Source organism: Hyperolius riggenbachi, chromosome 9 (assembly GCF_040937935.1).
Source record: "Hyperolius riggenbachi isolate aHypRig1 chromosome 9, aHypRig1.pri, whole genome shotgun sequence".
Lineage (NCBI taxonomy): Eukaryota > Metazoa > Chordata > Amphibia > Anura > Hyperoliidae > Hyperolius > Hyperolius riggenbachi.
Genome location: NC_090654.1, coordinates 216,306,295 through 216,320,307, shown reverse-complemented (window position 1 = coordinate 216,320,307; position 14,013 = coordinate 216,306,295). Strand labels below are relative to the sequence as shown.

General features: G+C 43.9%; 1 protein-coding gene across 5 annotated transcripts in view; it reads left to right on the top strand.

Annotated features, from left to right (window-relative positions):
- The window catches only part of PDZRN3 (PDZ domain containing ring finger 3), a 364,525-nt gene that overhangs the window by 260,626 nt on the left and 89,886 nt on the right, over positions 1-14,013 (top strand). The window contains exon 1 of one of the 5 annotated variants that reach the window (XM_068254002.1): positions 6,589-6,647. The exons of the other annotated variants lie outside the window; for them this stretch is intronic. The gene's annotated coding sequence lies outside the window, so the exon portion shown is untranslated. Of the gene's footprint in view, positions 1-6,588; positions 6,648-14,013 lie in introns of those variants that run through there. 5 annotated transcript variants of the gene reach the window in all.

The following is a 14,013-nucleotide window of genomic DNA, read 5'->3' as shown; positions in this document are numbered from 1 at the left end:
CAAAAGTCAAGCCATATTGACCAGCTGCCCACTGAACCTGAATAGCACAAGTAGTCCGAAACTGGGTAAATAGGATATTCTGATAAAAGGGTTAATAAACAGACTGGACTGTCCCAGATTGCGCTTTCTGCAGCATGATATAAAAGCCTGTCAAATGTTTTTACAACTCCCAGCAGGGACATTCAGGCGGCTATTTATATTGGCTGTGAGCAGCCTTTTCTGCTGGAGTGTTAATGTTGGTGTTGGATGGTGATAACAAGCAATAAAAGTATGTAGCAAAAGGAACAGATTACAGGGAATTAATGCGTCAGTAGATGATAAGCAACAGGCCTTTGCAGCTAGGCCCCAAGTCGTGTTTGGTAATAGCACAATTTATTTTTATCTGACACACTAATAAGTGTCCTCCTATTGTTCTACTGTAAATCTTAGCCGGGCTTGCTGTGCCATAGAAGTAATGCTTTCTTCCTCTCTGCATGACCATATTTCATCTCTAATTAGCTTTACATATCTATCGTATTGTGTAATTATTGCCCAGCGTTACCAGCATACTTACATAATTCAACCCTGCAGTTAGTTGCAGGATATGCCATCTGGTACATTTAGGGATTCTAAAGGGAGTGTATTTTTGTTGCATTTAGGGACTGAGAGAGTGGACAGCAGTGTCTTAAAGGACTTCTGATGCGAGAAATATGAAACAGATTTTACTCACCTGGGGCTTCTTACAGCCTGTAGCAGCAGTCTCAGTCCCTCGCCTCACGCCCCGGTCCTCCGTGTTGTCCCGCTGGTAAGGATCGCGACCCCGCCGGCGGGTCGGATCTTCTGTGCCTGCGCGACATTCGTGGCCGTGTGTCCACATCATCTAGCGCGTACTGCGCTTGCGCATTAGTTGTGCGCAGGTGCAATACGTTCCAGATGACGTGTACGTGTGGGCACGAATTCCCAGGGGGCTGCCGATAAGGGAGGGAAACCTCAAAAGGATCCTGAGTCTTCCCTCTTTTCAGGGTAAGATCTTGACTCATATCTGTGCTACTAATGTTCTATTTATTATCCGTACTACACATACAAATCATTATCCAAAAGTTCATTTTCACTTCAGAACTGTAGAAAACATTATGCATTGCATTTCAGGCAGATACCTATCCTTGTCAAGTACATCATTGAGGTTTGGTCCTTACTACTGTTTCTATCTTACCCTGACTCACATGCCAGATATTTATTGCCCAAAACAATTTTTTGTTGTCATCTCAGATATAAACCAAGAGTAAAGGTAGCCATACATCTAGCGATGTATGGGCAGATTCCACCAAGAGACAAATCTTTCTGTAATCAAATCTGATATGAGAGAGAAATCTGTCAGCTACTCATACACCACAGGTCGATTCCTGATCAATTTTATGCTGAAATCGATCCGGTATCGGCCTTGTGCGGCGCTTCCGTCCACCTCGCTCGGCCCACCCGGTGCCTAGTTTAAAGTATACATTACCTGTCCGCGGCCTGCGCTTGTCGTCCGGGATTTCTCCATTCTGCATACACGCACGCCCCAGGTGGTTTCCTATTAACGGCATGCGCATGTGATGTCACACACCCGCCCCTACTAGAAAACCACGTGGGGCACATGTGTATGGATAGCGGAATGCGCCTGGAGCAGCAGAGGGACGAGCGCAGGCTGCAGACTAGGCCTGAACGATTTTAGGAAAAAATTTAATTGAGCGATTTCTGTCTGAAATTGCGATTTCGATTCAATTCACGATTATTTCAAATTTAGCTTTGTTCCTCCTCTGTGCCTGTTTGTTCCCCCTGTCTCTCTCTGTGCCCCCTTTTGCCTCTTTATGGCTCCTCTGGGACTCTCTCTTGCCCCCTTTGTGTCTCTGTGTCTCCTCTGTGCCTCCTCTGTGTCTCTCTGTGCCTCCTCTGTCTCTGTGCCCCCTCTGTGTCTCTCTGTGCCTCCTCTGTCCCCAAAGCTGCATCAGTTCTGGACATAGCTTCAAGCACGAGTCCAGCGATCCCCATCTATCCACTTCGCCTCCTGCAGGCTCTAATGCACGGAATACTTCCTGTATGTCATGTGACATACAGGAACCTGGAGTTTTGCCAAGCACAAGAGCCGGCGATAGAGGACGGACAGCGTTGGACTTGTGCGGAAGGTATGTCCAATGCTGCGGGCCACACGTGCCGGGACTTTTGGGAAGTTTGAAGCCACTTCTTCAAACTTCCCCATTTGGAAATGATGTGATCGCGATAATTGCCGCTTTAACGATTCCGAAATTGTGATCTTGGTGATCACGATTTCGGTTTAAATTCGATTTATCTTTCAGGCCTACTGCAGACAGATAATGTATGCTTTACACTGGACACTGGGGGACAGTGCCAGGGGTTTAGTTGCGTTCGTCAATCGTCGTGAAATTGCACGCCTTTCCAGCCGTGCACCAGAACGAGCAAGTCGGCCCAACATCTTGCAGCATGCGTGATTGACAATGCGACCAATTTTCGTCCCGAAATTGCAGTTAGCGGCACTGATTTTCATCCAATTTGATTATAATAATAGAATCGTATGGTCGATCGGCCGCCAAGTCGCCTTTCTTGATCTCTCTTCTATTTTTTAACTTCTCAATTTACAATGTATTGATTTATTCTTTTTCCCCCCTTTTCACTAAAGTTCCTCTTTAAATGTACTTTTTTTAATCTTATTTCTATGAAATACCAATATAAAAATTGTTCCTGCACAGGCCTCTGAGGTAAGCTTGTGTTCATTGAAAAGACCTTTTTACTCGGCAGTTGAAAATGTGTAATAGTACTTTAGCCAACTGGCCTTCTTTCTACCTCCTGTGGGGCATTACGAGAGCCACAGAGTGTAGCACAGAGGAAGGAAAATGTCACAGCACACAGAATTGACGGGCAATTAGCGGATGACGGGCACAGAGCAATGTCACACTCAGGTCTGTCATGACATGTCAGCATTACAGACCTAAATAACACAAGCGAGGACTTCGAGAGTTAAAATGTCAAATACTTCCTAAATCCATCTTCTGTGCCGGAATACTAACTGCAGCCAACGACTATTTATGATTTATAGCTCATGAGACGGCGGCTCAAGATGTAATTCCACTCAACACCTAGGATTACTGTGTGAGTGGAAAAAGTGGCGTGCAGATGAACAGGTAGATTTTCAGACAATTTCACAAAGGCTCTAAGTGTGGTTTTTCTATCTGGCAATTCACAGACCTGGAACTAGTGTGCCAGGCAGGTGTTTAGACTAGCTCCTCGCATGTGGTTGGTCAATGACTCACTAGACAGGTCAGAATCAGAATCATGGCTGTGAAGCGTGCGTGCTCAAAGTGTAATGCCAACCATGGAAGCAGGACAGTTCTACTTTCAGTGTTTCCAGGCTGAAATTCATTAGTGTATTATAACATTTAATTCTCCTCAGTAGAACACTGGTGGGTAAAAAAATCTCGTCTGATCCCAATGAATACCTCCTGGGACTGCAGGTCAGAGCAATGCTCCTCTGGACTTAGATGAGATCTCATGTGATTGTTGTTGCATGATGTCCTTGTGAAAAGCTGCTTTAAGGAGAACCCAAGGCTTATTTGAAATTTTAAAAAAAACAAAAACATACTACCTGCTCCAGAAGAAATCCAAGATGGCTGTGACCCGGGAAGTACTTCCAGGGGCACGGCTTACCTTCTGATTGGAGGAAGCTGGCGGAGGCGGGGAGTGAGGTGACAGAGGCGGGAGAGCAAGCTGATGGAGGCGGGGGGAGCAGGTGATTGACAACTGGAAGGGCAAAAGGAGGCTAGCGACAATCGGATTGTCGCTAGCTTTGAGGCAGGACAGCAGAGCCCAGGGGGGACTGACAGCGGCACCAGAAGGACACCGAGGTATTCCATTGGGTAGAGAACATGCCTCTGTGTCCTATAATCTATACACAGTCCGCCTCAGGTACTCTTTACCCCTCATTTGCCCATGGACACCCACATAGGTGAACTTTGGTCTTTATACTGGTAATAATTACCACTGTGATAGTTTTTCACAGAGGAAATTAATACTAAACTGTTCCCCACTCTATGCTAAGGCATCACTCATTGTGGCTGACTTTGAAATATAGGTGTATAATTATGTAGGTGGTGGTCTTCAGTATTAGGGATGGACTTGATTGGTCCATTTTCAAGCTACATGCATTTGCATTCAGAATTTACCTAATCCTGCATGAACTTGGAAATATTTCTATGCAAATGTATTCAGCTTGAAAAGTCCCACCAAGGTTGAAACAGGTAAGTTTTCAAGCTGCATTGATTTGCATTTCAAATTTACATAATCCTGCATGAATTTGGAAATATTTGCATCTCATTGATGATCTCTATTCAGTATTAAATTTTCACCAAGGCGCATGGCTCTCTAGCTACCTCACATTACACCACTGGAAGATAGCCTTTAGGATGTGGGAGGAAATCAAATTGCCCAATGGAAGCTCACACAGACTTGAGGAAAATACCAGTGGGATAGCAATAGGTGATACAGGGTGACAAGGGAGGCCCACCAGGGGTTCAACTTCAGTACTAGCTTTTCATAGGAGCTGTGCTGGTAATGATCACCTCTACATAGAGGTACGGTAATTACTAACACACTGTTGCTCTCCCTCAGCTTACACATCTCCAACATTGTGGCTGTCCTTAGCAGGTTTTGGTCCTCCATATCTGTTGTTATGTATAGAGTGCTTGAGGGGGGCACAAAGACTCACCCTGGGGTCCATAGTTCCTTAGCTACGCCACTGGAAAATACATAAACACCTGGCAGATAGTGTTTGGAGGGATTTATTGATTCTTACCCTGGTGGCTAAACGATTAGCACTCTTTCCAAGCTTTTTCTATATCTGTAAACTTAGTTCACACTTGTCAAAATCAAGGTTAACACAAAATCACAATCACGATTTTGTGTTATGCTATTTTGCGATTTTTTTCAGCAATTGCTATTCTCATTCCAGCGAATGAGAATCGAAGCACAATTGCTGGGAAAATGTTGCATGCAGTGTATTTGCGATTGGCGATAATCGTAAACACGCCACAATCGCTGCAATGCGCCGGCAATCACGGGTGCAAAGTGCCCGAGTATGAATGGGTCCTTATGCAAAATCTAATATGTCAGAATTGCACAATAAAAAAAAACTCAGAGGGGCTGATTGGTCAAAGGCAGTGCAAAGAGCACTGGGACAGACGTAGAGCAGCTGTCAAAGAGAACCAATCTGAATGACTTTCAGCTAAAGCCTGATTGGTTACTATGAACAACTGCTCCACCCTTGCTGCAATTTCCTTTGCACCTGTCTTGATAAGTAATAGTGCTGAGGTTTTATTAAGTAGATCGGAAGCTGCAGTTGATTATAGAGCGGATCTCTGCATCACCCTTCAATCTTTGGTTCTTGGTAATTGGAGTTGGTGTATTGTGGCATGACCAACGTGACAGATGACTGTCTCGGTAGAATTAATCAATGCATCCTTTGATCCATGACATGTGCTCCCCATAGACACGCTGGGTCAAAATATTCAGCTTTTGTGTCCTGCAGTTTAAGGGGGTCTTTCTTTGAAACGGCAAGAAAAAAGCATTTATATTGGGCAGGAAGCTGACATTGACGAACAGGGCAATGTAACAGATAACACTTATCTATCCTGTCCTGTTTCCTTTTCACAACACAACCTTATTGAAAAATAATGGATTCTTCTTTCCTCACCAGATTTTTTTTTTACAGTTGCTGTCAGTGTTGAAGGTTTCAGCATTCATTTTGTACCTATGTACCTCTATGGAATTATTTAACCTTCAAACTATAGGTGCAATTTTGTGATACAAACTTAATTGTTATATTGGTTCTCATGTTTCAGTGTCAGATGACATTTATTGGTCATTTCTGTACTTGCAGTGCTTTAAAATGGACCTTAACTATTGCTCATGACACAAGGAAAACACAGAATACCTGTGTGTATTTAGAGAGAAGAGCCTGTTTAATTCCCCCTCATCTTCACGTAATCACAACTGTAATTTGAGCTCTCAGCTGTATCAGCACAGGAATTAGAAATTTGTCAGACTTGGCAGACACAGCTAATATGTAAACACAGGAAGTTAACCCTTTCGCTGGTTCCATGAAAGCAGGAAGTAGACACACTACAGATTTATTGCAGGAGTTCTTTAAAGTAAACCAGAGACCTTGAAAACTAAAGATTTGATACTTACCCAGGGCTGCCTCCCGCCCCATAAACACGTCCCACGCCGTCCTGCCGTTCAGCCGTGATCAACCCACAGTAACTGGCTCAGTCGCGTCACACATTGGCAAACGGAAACCGGATCTGATCATCGGTCGATCGATCCATTTTCACTCCGTTACCATGCTTGTTGCAGCAGCCAGGCGGGTGAGGGAGAGAGGGTGCAGCAGCCGGGCGGACGGGTGAAGGAGGGTTAGGGCTGCCGGGCGGTTTCTTCCAGGCTTCTTGTCTTCTTCCACCTCAATTGTGTCCCACATCAAGTCATGTGACTAACAACTTCCTCCTTCCGGGTTAAAGGAGGAAGTGAAGTCACATGACGCGAGGTGGGACACAATTGAGGCGGAAGAAGACTAAAGCCTGAAAGAAACTGCCCGGCAGCAATTGAAGACGGAAGCCTGGGTAAGTTTTAACCCTCCCTCACCGCCCGCCAGGCTGCTGCACCCTCCCATCCTCTCTCACCCGACCCTAACCCACCTGCTCAGGTACGGCCCGGTTCGCGTCCCCACATCCCCGCCAGGCCCCACCCCAATGGATTTGGCTTCCTAATGGTCCGTTTCTTCACTAGTGTGTTCAGCAGAAAGTACGCAATGGATCCGTACGAATGGACGCATGTGAACGGTTCCATTGGGTAATATTGGATCCGTTCCGTTTGTACAGTATATGTTCTGTTCCTCTTATGACCCATTTTTTTTACGCTAATGTGAACCGCCCTTACAGTGTTAGGAAACATATACAAAACTTACCTGCATTGTGAAGAACAGGCACTGTTTCAGTTTTAAACTTATAAGGTACATAGTCATAAACGTTCAGTACCGGATGCAGAATTTTTTTTATCTTACATTTTGCATGAGCCATTAGTACATTTTCTATAGAAATTTAATTTTTTTTAAAACCCCCTATATGCTAACTCTACAGCCTAATTTTACTTTACTGACATTTAGTCCATGCGCGTTCCATGTAAACGGCACTTGCAGTATGTACACAATGCCCACGTTGGCTGTAAAACACCATTATATGACCAGCGTGCATTTTGTAAACATAACATAAGTTGCACTATGTACAGCATAGTTTTCTTTGCCGCTCTTGTTTTGAGCTTTAGTGCTTGGCAACAACAGTAGATTTCGGTAAGGGTGCTTGGTTTGGGTGCCAGTTTTCAGATAATTTATTAGGGGTGCTTGCTGATAAATTGGGTGGTGGGTTTGGGTGCCAGTGCTCAGTGTAACATTGCCAATACCGGCACACACAAGATTTTGCACCCTGGTTCTTTGTTGTAGCACTGGAGGTGAAAATGTTGAAAGGTGAATATTGGTAAAGCTTAAGAGTAGGAATTTTATAGGGGAGGCTAGTTAGATCAAAGGGTCAAAAGTTAAAGGCTAATTATAAGTAAAAGTAGGTAATGTTTTGGCAACAGGAAGGGGTTAACTTTGGGGGCAGGATGAAGTTAGGTAACAGGAAAGGGTTAGCATTGGGAGAGGTTAGGGTTTGGCATCAGGAAAGGTTAATAATAGGAAGTAGATTGAATTTAGGCATCAGAAAGTTAAAGGGGAACTTCAGCCTAAACAAACATACTGTCATTAAGTTACATTAGTTATGTTAATTAGATCAATTTAGATAGGATGCCTGGGAAAGCCTCCCCAGTAACAGTTAAGGCATCTAATTACATTTATGTTTGCTAAAGAATGTTTCTCCTCTGTATGTCAGTGTATATAAGCTGTGTTTTTCAGTTCTGGTCAGGAACCAGTCCGACGAAGGCTTTTTATAAGTCGAAAGCTCACTGTTTATCCATCTCTAAGTTAGCCAATAAATGGTATCATCCTGATTCAAAACTTCTTATGTTAATTAGAATAGATAGGTAATATAATTTTTTACCCACCCTGTTTTAAAAGAACAGGCAAATGTTTGTGATTCATGGGGGCTGCCATCTTTGTCATGGAGGCAGCCATCTTTTTGGTTGAAAGGAGGTGACAGGGGGCATAAGACACAATTCCAACTGTCCTGTGTCCTGATAACCCCTCCCAGCTGCATGCGCTAGGCTTCAAATGTCAAATTCAAAATGTAAAAAAAAAAAAATTGCACCAAAACTGCAGAACGGGAACAACAACATCAGAAATCCCATCATGCTTTGCACAGTATCGGGAAAAATGCCCGGGCAGTTTTCTTCTGTGCAGCTAAAAATGAGGTTTGTATAAGAGAAACAAAGTTCGGATGCTGTGAAACTGTTAAAGAAACACCAGGCCTTTTCAGTGCTGCTGAGCCGATTTTTAGTCTGGAGGTTCACTTTAACCTTAGGTGGGAAGGTTAGAGATAGTTGTTAGACTTAAGCTGTGTACACACGTTAGATTCACATTGGCCATGATGGCCAATAAAGACCCCTCAGTCGCAGAATGCGACCCCCGATGTCTGAGAGACACCTTAGCACATTGTTCTCTCAACTCACCAGACCCACGGTAAGCTGCTACGTTGTGCGCCACTCCTTGTTCCTCCGCTCCCTTCCATAGAAACAGATGTGTTGCCAGCCTAAAGGCCAGTGGCTCATCTGTACAGAGTCAGCTCTGATCATGTTCCAATCCCTGCCTGCATTATGTAACCAAAGCTATTCATGATACTATGAACCTGCGACAAAACCAAATGTAGCAGGAATACCAAACCTGCGGAGATGCATTAAACTGTGCAAGCAAATATCACAGCTGATATCTGACTGTGTATAGCTGCAGAGTCTTCAGTAATATCATTCCAAGTTTCAAACAGAATGTGTGGATTGCAATTTCTGTATTCAAAAATGACGAAGCGAATCTTCACGGATTAGCTTTGCTGTAATTATTCTGAATTCTGTTCCTGTACGATTTATTTCAATCAATGAAAATGTTGTTCAGACATCCCTATTGGCATAGCAGAGGTACATTTACATCCATTGACAACAGGGAAATAATTATTTTCTCAATGTAGAATCTATTTAATAATCTGGAAATCAATGGTCTCCCCAGGAGGGAGGGGCCGTGTTTAAGCCCCATCCAGGCCCTTTCCTCTCTCCCCGCGCCCAGGCACATGTTCCACGCCAACCGCAGGGATGCCAATCAGGAGTCACAGGCTGTGTGGCATGAATATTTATAAGTGACGGAGCCGGAGGTCTGCTGGATCTGACACTTTAAAGGAACACTTAGTTAATTAGGAAGCGACATGTCACCCCAGGTCCCCTGACACAAACCGGCCTTCTTTCTCTGTGTGCTTTCCCTTCTTTCTTTTTTTTTTGACAAGTCAGATTACATCATTACACTGAGTTTCTACTCGTTAGCTGCCCCCCGAATGGAAAGGTGCATATTTTAAGTATTAATTAGACGTTGTCTCCGGCAGACTCTGAATTCAGCAGGAGCGAGACAGCGAAAAAAAAATACATTTCAAAGAAATTCCTGATCAGGATTTCAGGAGCCCATTAAAACCTTCCTGTTATAATAGCTGCGGCTGCCTGGGAGTGGGAGTCGCGCTTGCTTTTTAAATGGCTTGTAAAACAGGAATATTTAACATTCACTATTTGAACAATTTTGTGTTGCCGTGCTAAGGTTATAATGTAGCCAGAAGCAAAAGGAGAGAGCGAGAAATTCATTTGCATAGCTTATACAAAGCATGAACGTTGTATGAAAAGCTAGAATAACAACCGTAAGCGCAGATTAGAAGTTACCACCTGCCAGCTCTGTAAGCAGGGCACCCAAATAAACAGGAAAAAGTGTCCACACACTGGCCTATCAAGAGTGTACTAGGGCTAGAAACATACGGTATGTACACCCAGGGAAGAACAGAAAGCCCAAATAAACAGACCTGCTCACCTGAAGTTCTAAAAAAAAAATTGAAGAAATTATAGGATCTTTATTTTACATGAAGAAATGCAGCAGATGCTATAACCGTATTTTTTGGCATATAAGACACTCCAGACTATAAGAAACACCCAGGTTTAGTAGACAAAAACCAGGGAAAAAATATATACTAAACCTGGTGCATCCATGGTCCAGGAGTGTCTTGTAGATGTTATCCCCCAATTATTATGTTCTCCTGTGTCCCCAATGTGTCCTCTTATGCTCCCCCATGTGTTCCCTTGTGTCCTCCTTTGCTCCCCATGTATCCCCTTCTGTTCCCGTGTCTCTTTGCTCCCCTTCTGTCTCCCATGTGTCCCCCTCTGCTCCCTGTACATAAATAGCAGTAGCGCGGCTCACCTACTCTATGGCTCCAGCAGCGATCACAGACCTCTCCTCAACCGCATTGCTCCCCTAGTGCCAGCTTCTGCTGATCGAGTCATCAGCAGAAGTCGGGACTAGGGAAACAGTGATGGAAAAGAGAGGTCTCTGATCGCCGCTGGATGAGGTGAGCTGCTGCTACGTGCACGGCGAGCAGAGGAAACATGGAAGGGGGGGCAGCGGAGGAGGACACAGGGAAAATACAGGGAGTTACCGACATCACAGTGGGTTGGCGGTTCGTATCAGCAGGTGTTCATAAGTCAGGAACTCCCTGCATTTGGAATATAAGACGCAGGGACTTTTTCTCCCCTTTTTTGGGGAGAAAAGGTGCCTCATACATGCAGAAAATACAGTGATTAGAAATGCTGATAATGGGGAATTGTAAACAATTAGCAGCCAGTGAAGACTAAGATCTCTTCTATAAGTTTATTATAGTTGCTTATTGGTGTGGTGTGGATTCGGCATTTGTAGATGATCACGTACCGTTTGGATATCAATGGAAAGATTGAGTCAGTAGTGCTTGCTGCATCCGCTATTAATCTCAGATCTGAACTAATTAAATCATAATTTGCTTTTTTGCATTTCAAGCTGTTGGAGAATGAGAATATTGTAATCTGGTAAATCAGCCGGTATGCATTAAATGGTGTGAAGAATTAATTTCTCTGATACCTAATTAATTAAGCCGCTACATTTTCTAAATGACATTACAAACTATCTTTACTTTATGGCGGGAGCAAGCACGTGCACAGCCGCAGTCTTAGTGGGATCGCATTTACACCGGGACCGGCGGCGGGGAACGGCGGCGGGGAACGGAGGATCATTGAAGGACATTTAAAGCCTCATCTACACGGGTAGATGAGGCTGCGATCCGGCGGGTCGATTAGCCGCCGGATCGCCTCTTCCGCGTGCCCGCCACGTCCCCCGTGCGCCGCATTCGATTCCCCACTCGTCCCCGCCGGCGCCGCTTATCTTCCGCTCGATTCCCTGCCATTGTCCCCTCGCGGGGATCGAGCAGGGAATCGGCGGTGCGGAGATCCGTCCTGTCGGATCTTATCAATCGAGCCGCATCAGTGGCTCGATTAATAAGGAGCATCGTGGCCGCATCTACTCGTGTAGATGCGGCTTAAGCCTTGTACACACGGACCAACCTGCTGCCTGATTATCGTCTGACTTTAGTCTGTTGGACAATAGCCAGGCACAACGACTAGACGAGCCACTGATAACAAGTGGTTTGCCCGATCCAACCGTCAGATCTACTCACATGACTGTTGGGCTGATATTGTGCAGTTGGTTGCGTATATACAAGTCGTTTGAACGACTTGTTTTGATTGTGGCTGTATTGTGCAGTCCGCAATTCCGCTTGCGTGTGCAGTATGTAAATGAGTTGGTCGTTTAATCGTGTGGACATACAGGTCGTGCGGTTGTTGGCCGTGTGTCCGCAGCTTTAGAATGATGCAGTATTACCAGTCAGGGACAACTATTTGTCTCATCATTTATCTGTGTTTTGTCCCAGCCACTAAAGTGTCCCACAGACCATGTACCCTTCTGGCTATAAACAGATACACTTGCCCATGCATTTGTGTTTATGGATTTGAGGGTGACTGGATTGCACATTTCTCTACCCTCTAAAGGTGACACCTAACGGTCCAATTTCAACCGATCAGAAAATTCTGATCGGATAGGTTGTAAATAATCTCCATTGATGGGCACAATCGATTACGAACGATTAAAAAAAATGATTGTATTTTCGTCAAACCAAAATTTGGATTTTCTTGTCGGTTGTGATAGGCAGGAAGCAAAGATTGGTTTGTTGATGGTGTGGTGAAAGATGTATTACGATATTTCACTTCCGATCAGTATTATCGGATAACTCAAACAATTTTTTGATAGGAATTGGATCGTTAGTGGTCACTTTAATGCTGATTGCCTTCCTTGCCAGTGGAATTGTGATTGGTTACCTTCCACAGCTTTGCTGTACAGGTGAAACTCAAAAAAATGAGTATATCGTGCAAAAGTCCTTTTATTTCGGTAATTCAACCTAAAAGGTGAAACTACATATGAAATATGAACCCTTTGCAGGTGTTTTGGATTAATTAGCTGATTAGAGTCTGACACTATAGCTCAACACACACCATACAATCTTGGTTGTTCAATCTTACCACTTTCATGTAGTATAAGAGCTTATCCAATCAATCATTCAAGGTATTTTCAATCTGTTGGCCCTTATACTACATAGATTTGGTAAATCTGTACAACCAAGATTGTATGGTGTGTGTTGAGCTTATGAGCCTAGAATATTGAACATTTTCTCATCAGCTGTAAGCCATAATCATCAAAATTATAACAAATAAAGGGTTGAAATATCTCGCTTTGCATGAGTCTATTTCATATATGTTTAACCGTTTAAGTTGAATTACTGAAATAAATGGACTTTTGCATGATATTCCAATTTTTCACATTTCACCTCTATAATCATGGATAGATTTTTTGAAAAATATTTCTATATGCTTTTAATTAACTGAAATATTTATCTTCAAAACTGACTTAAGCGGATCCGAGATGAAAAACTAACTATAACAAGTAACTTGTCTGTATATCTTATCTAAAGTTTAGATAGTTTACACAGCAAATCTAGCTGCAAACAGCTTTAATAGAATATGATTCTTTCTTCCTGTGATACAACGACAGCAGCCATGTTGTTTGTAAACATTACACAGAGGCAGGCTTATCTGTATCTTGAGAAAAAAACCTAATCTCCCCTCCTCCTCCTCCCTTTTCCCCTTTGCCTCTGAAATCTCTGGCTAGTAATACCTTTTCCTGCCCAGACTGAGCTCCCATGAGCCCTTGCTACTGTCTGGTTTCCACTAGCAATCGCTAGCGTTCACGCTGAACGCTAGCGATTGCTGAATCGCAATTAGCGGCGATTCCCCGACGTTCGCGGCCGCGATTTTGCTATGCTATGCACTGCATAGCAAAATCGCGGCAAATATCGCTCCGCCGCGCGTTCGCGTTCCCGACAAAAACGAATCGCGGTAGTGGAAATGACCTACCGCGATTCCTATGTTAAAAAGCAAACCGTAGCGATTGTAAAATCGCTAGCAGTTTGCGTTTTTGCGATTCAGCCAGCGCAAACGCGCTGGTGGAAAAGGGCCCTAAAGTGCTTTGGCTCTCTGAAAACCTGTGGGCGTGGATTCTTTAGTTTATAGGGAATTAGAGTATTAAGACAAAAACAAAAAAGTATTTGGCTTGAGGAATGCCCTATAAACAATAGGAAAGAAACACAATTATGCAATGAGTAAAAGTTCACCTCGGATCCACTTTAAATAGATTGCCAGAGATTATGCTAAGAACTCTCTAGGATACGAGTAGCTTGAATTAAGACCCTAGGTGTTAAAGTATATAGGGCAGTGATGGCTAACCTTGGCACTCCAGCTGTGGTGGAACTACAAGTCCCATGAGGCATTGCAATACTCTGACAGCTCTAAGCATAAGTCGGGGAGGCAGAGGCATGATGGGATTTGTAGTTTTGTCACAGCTGG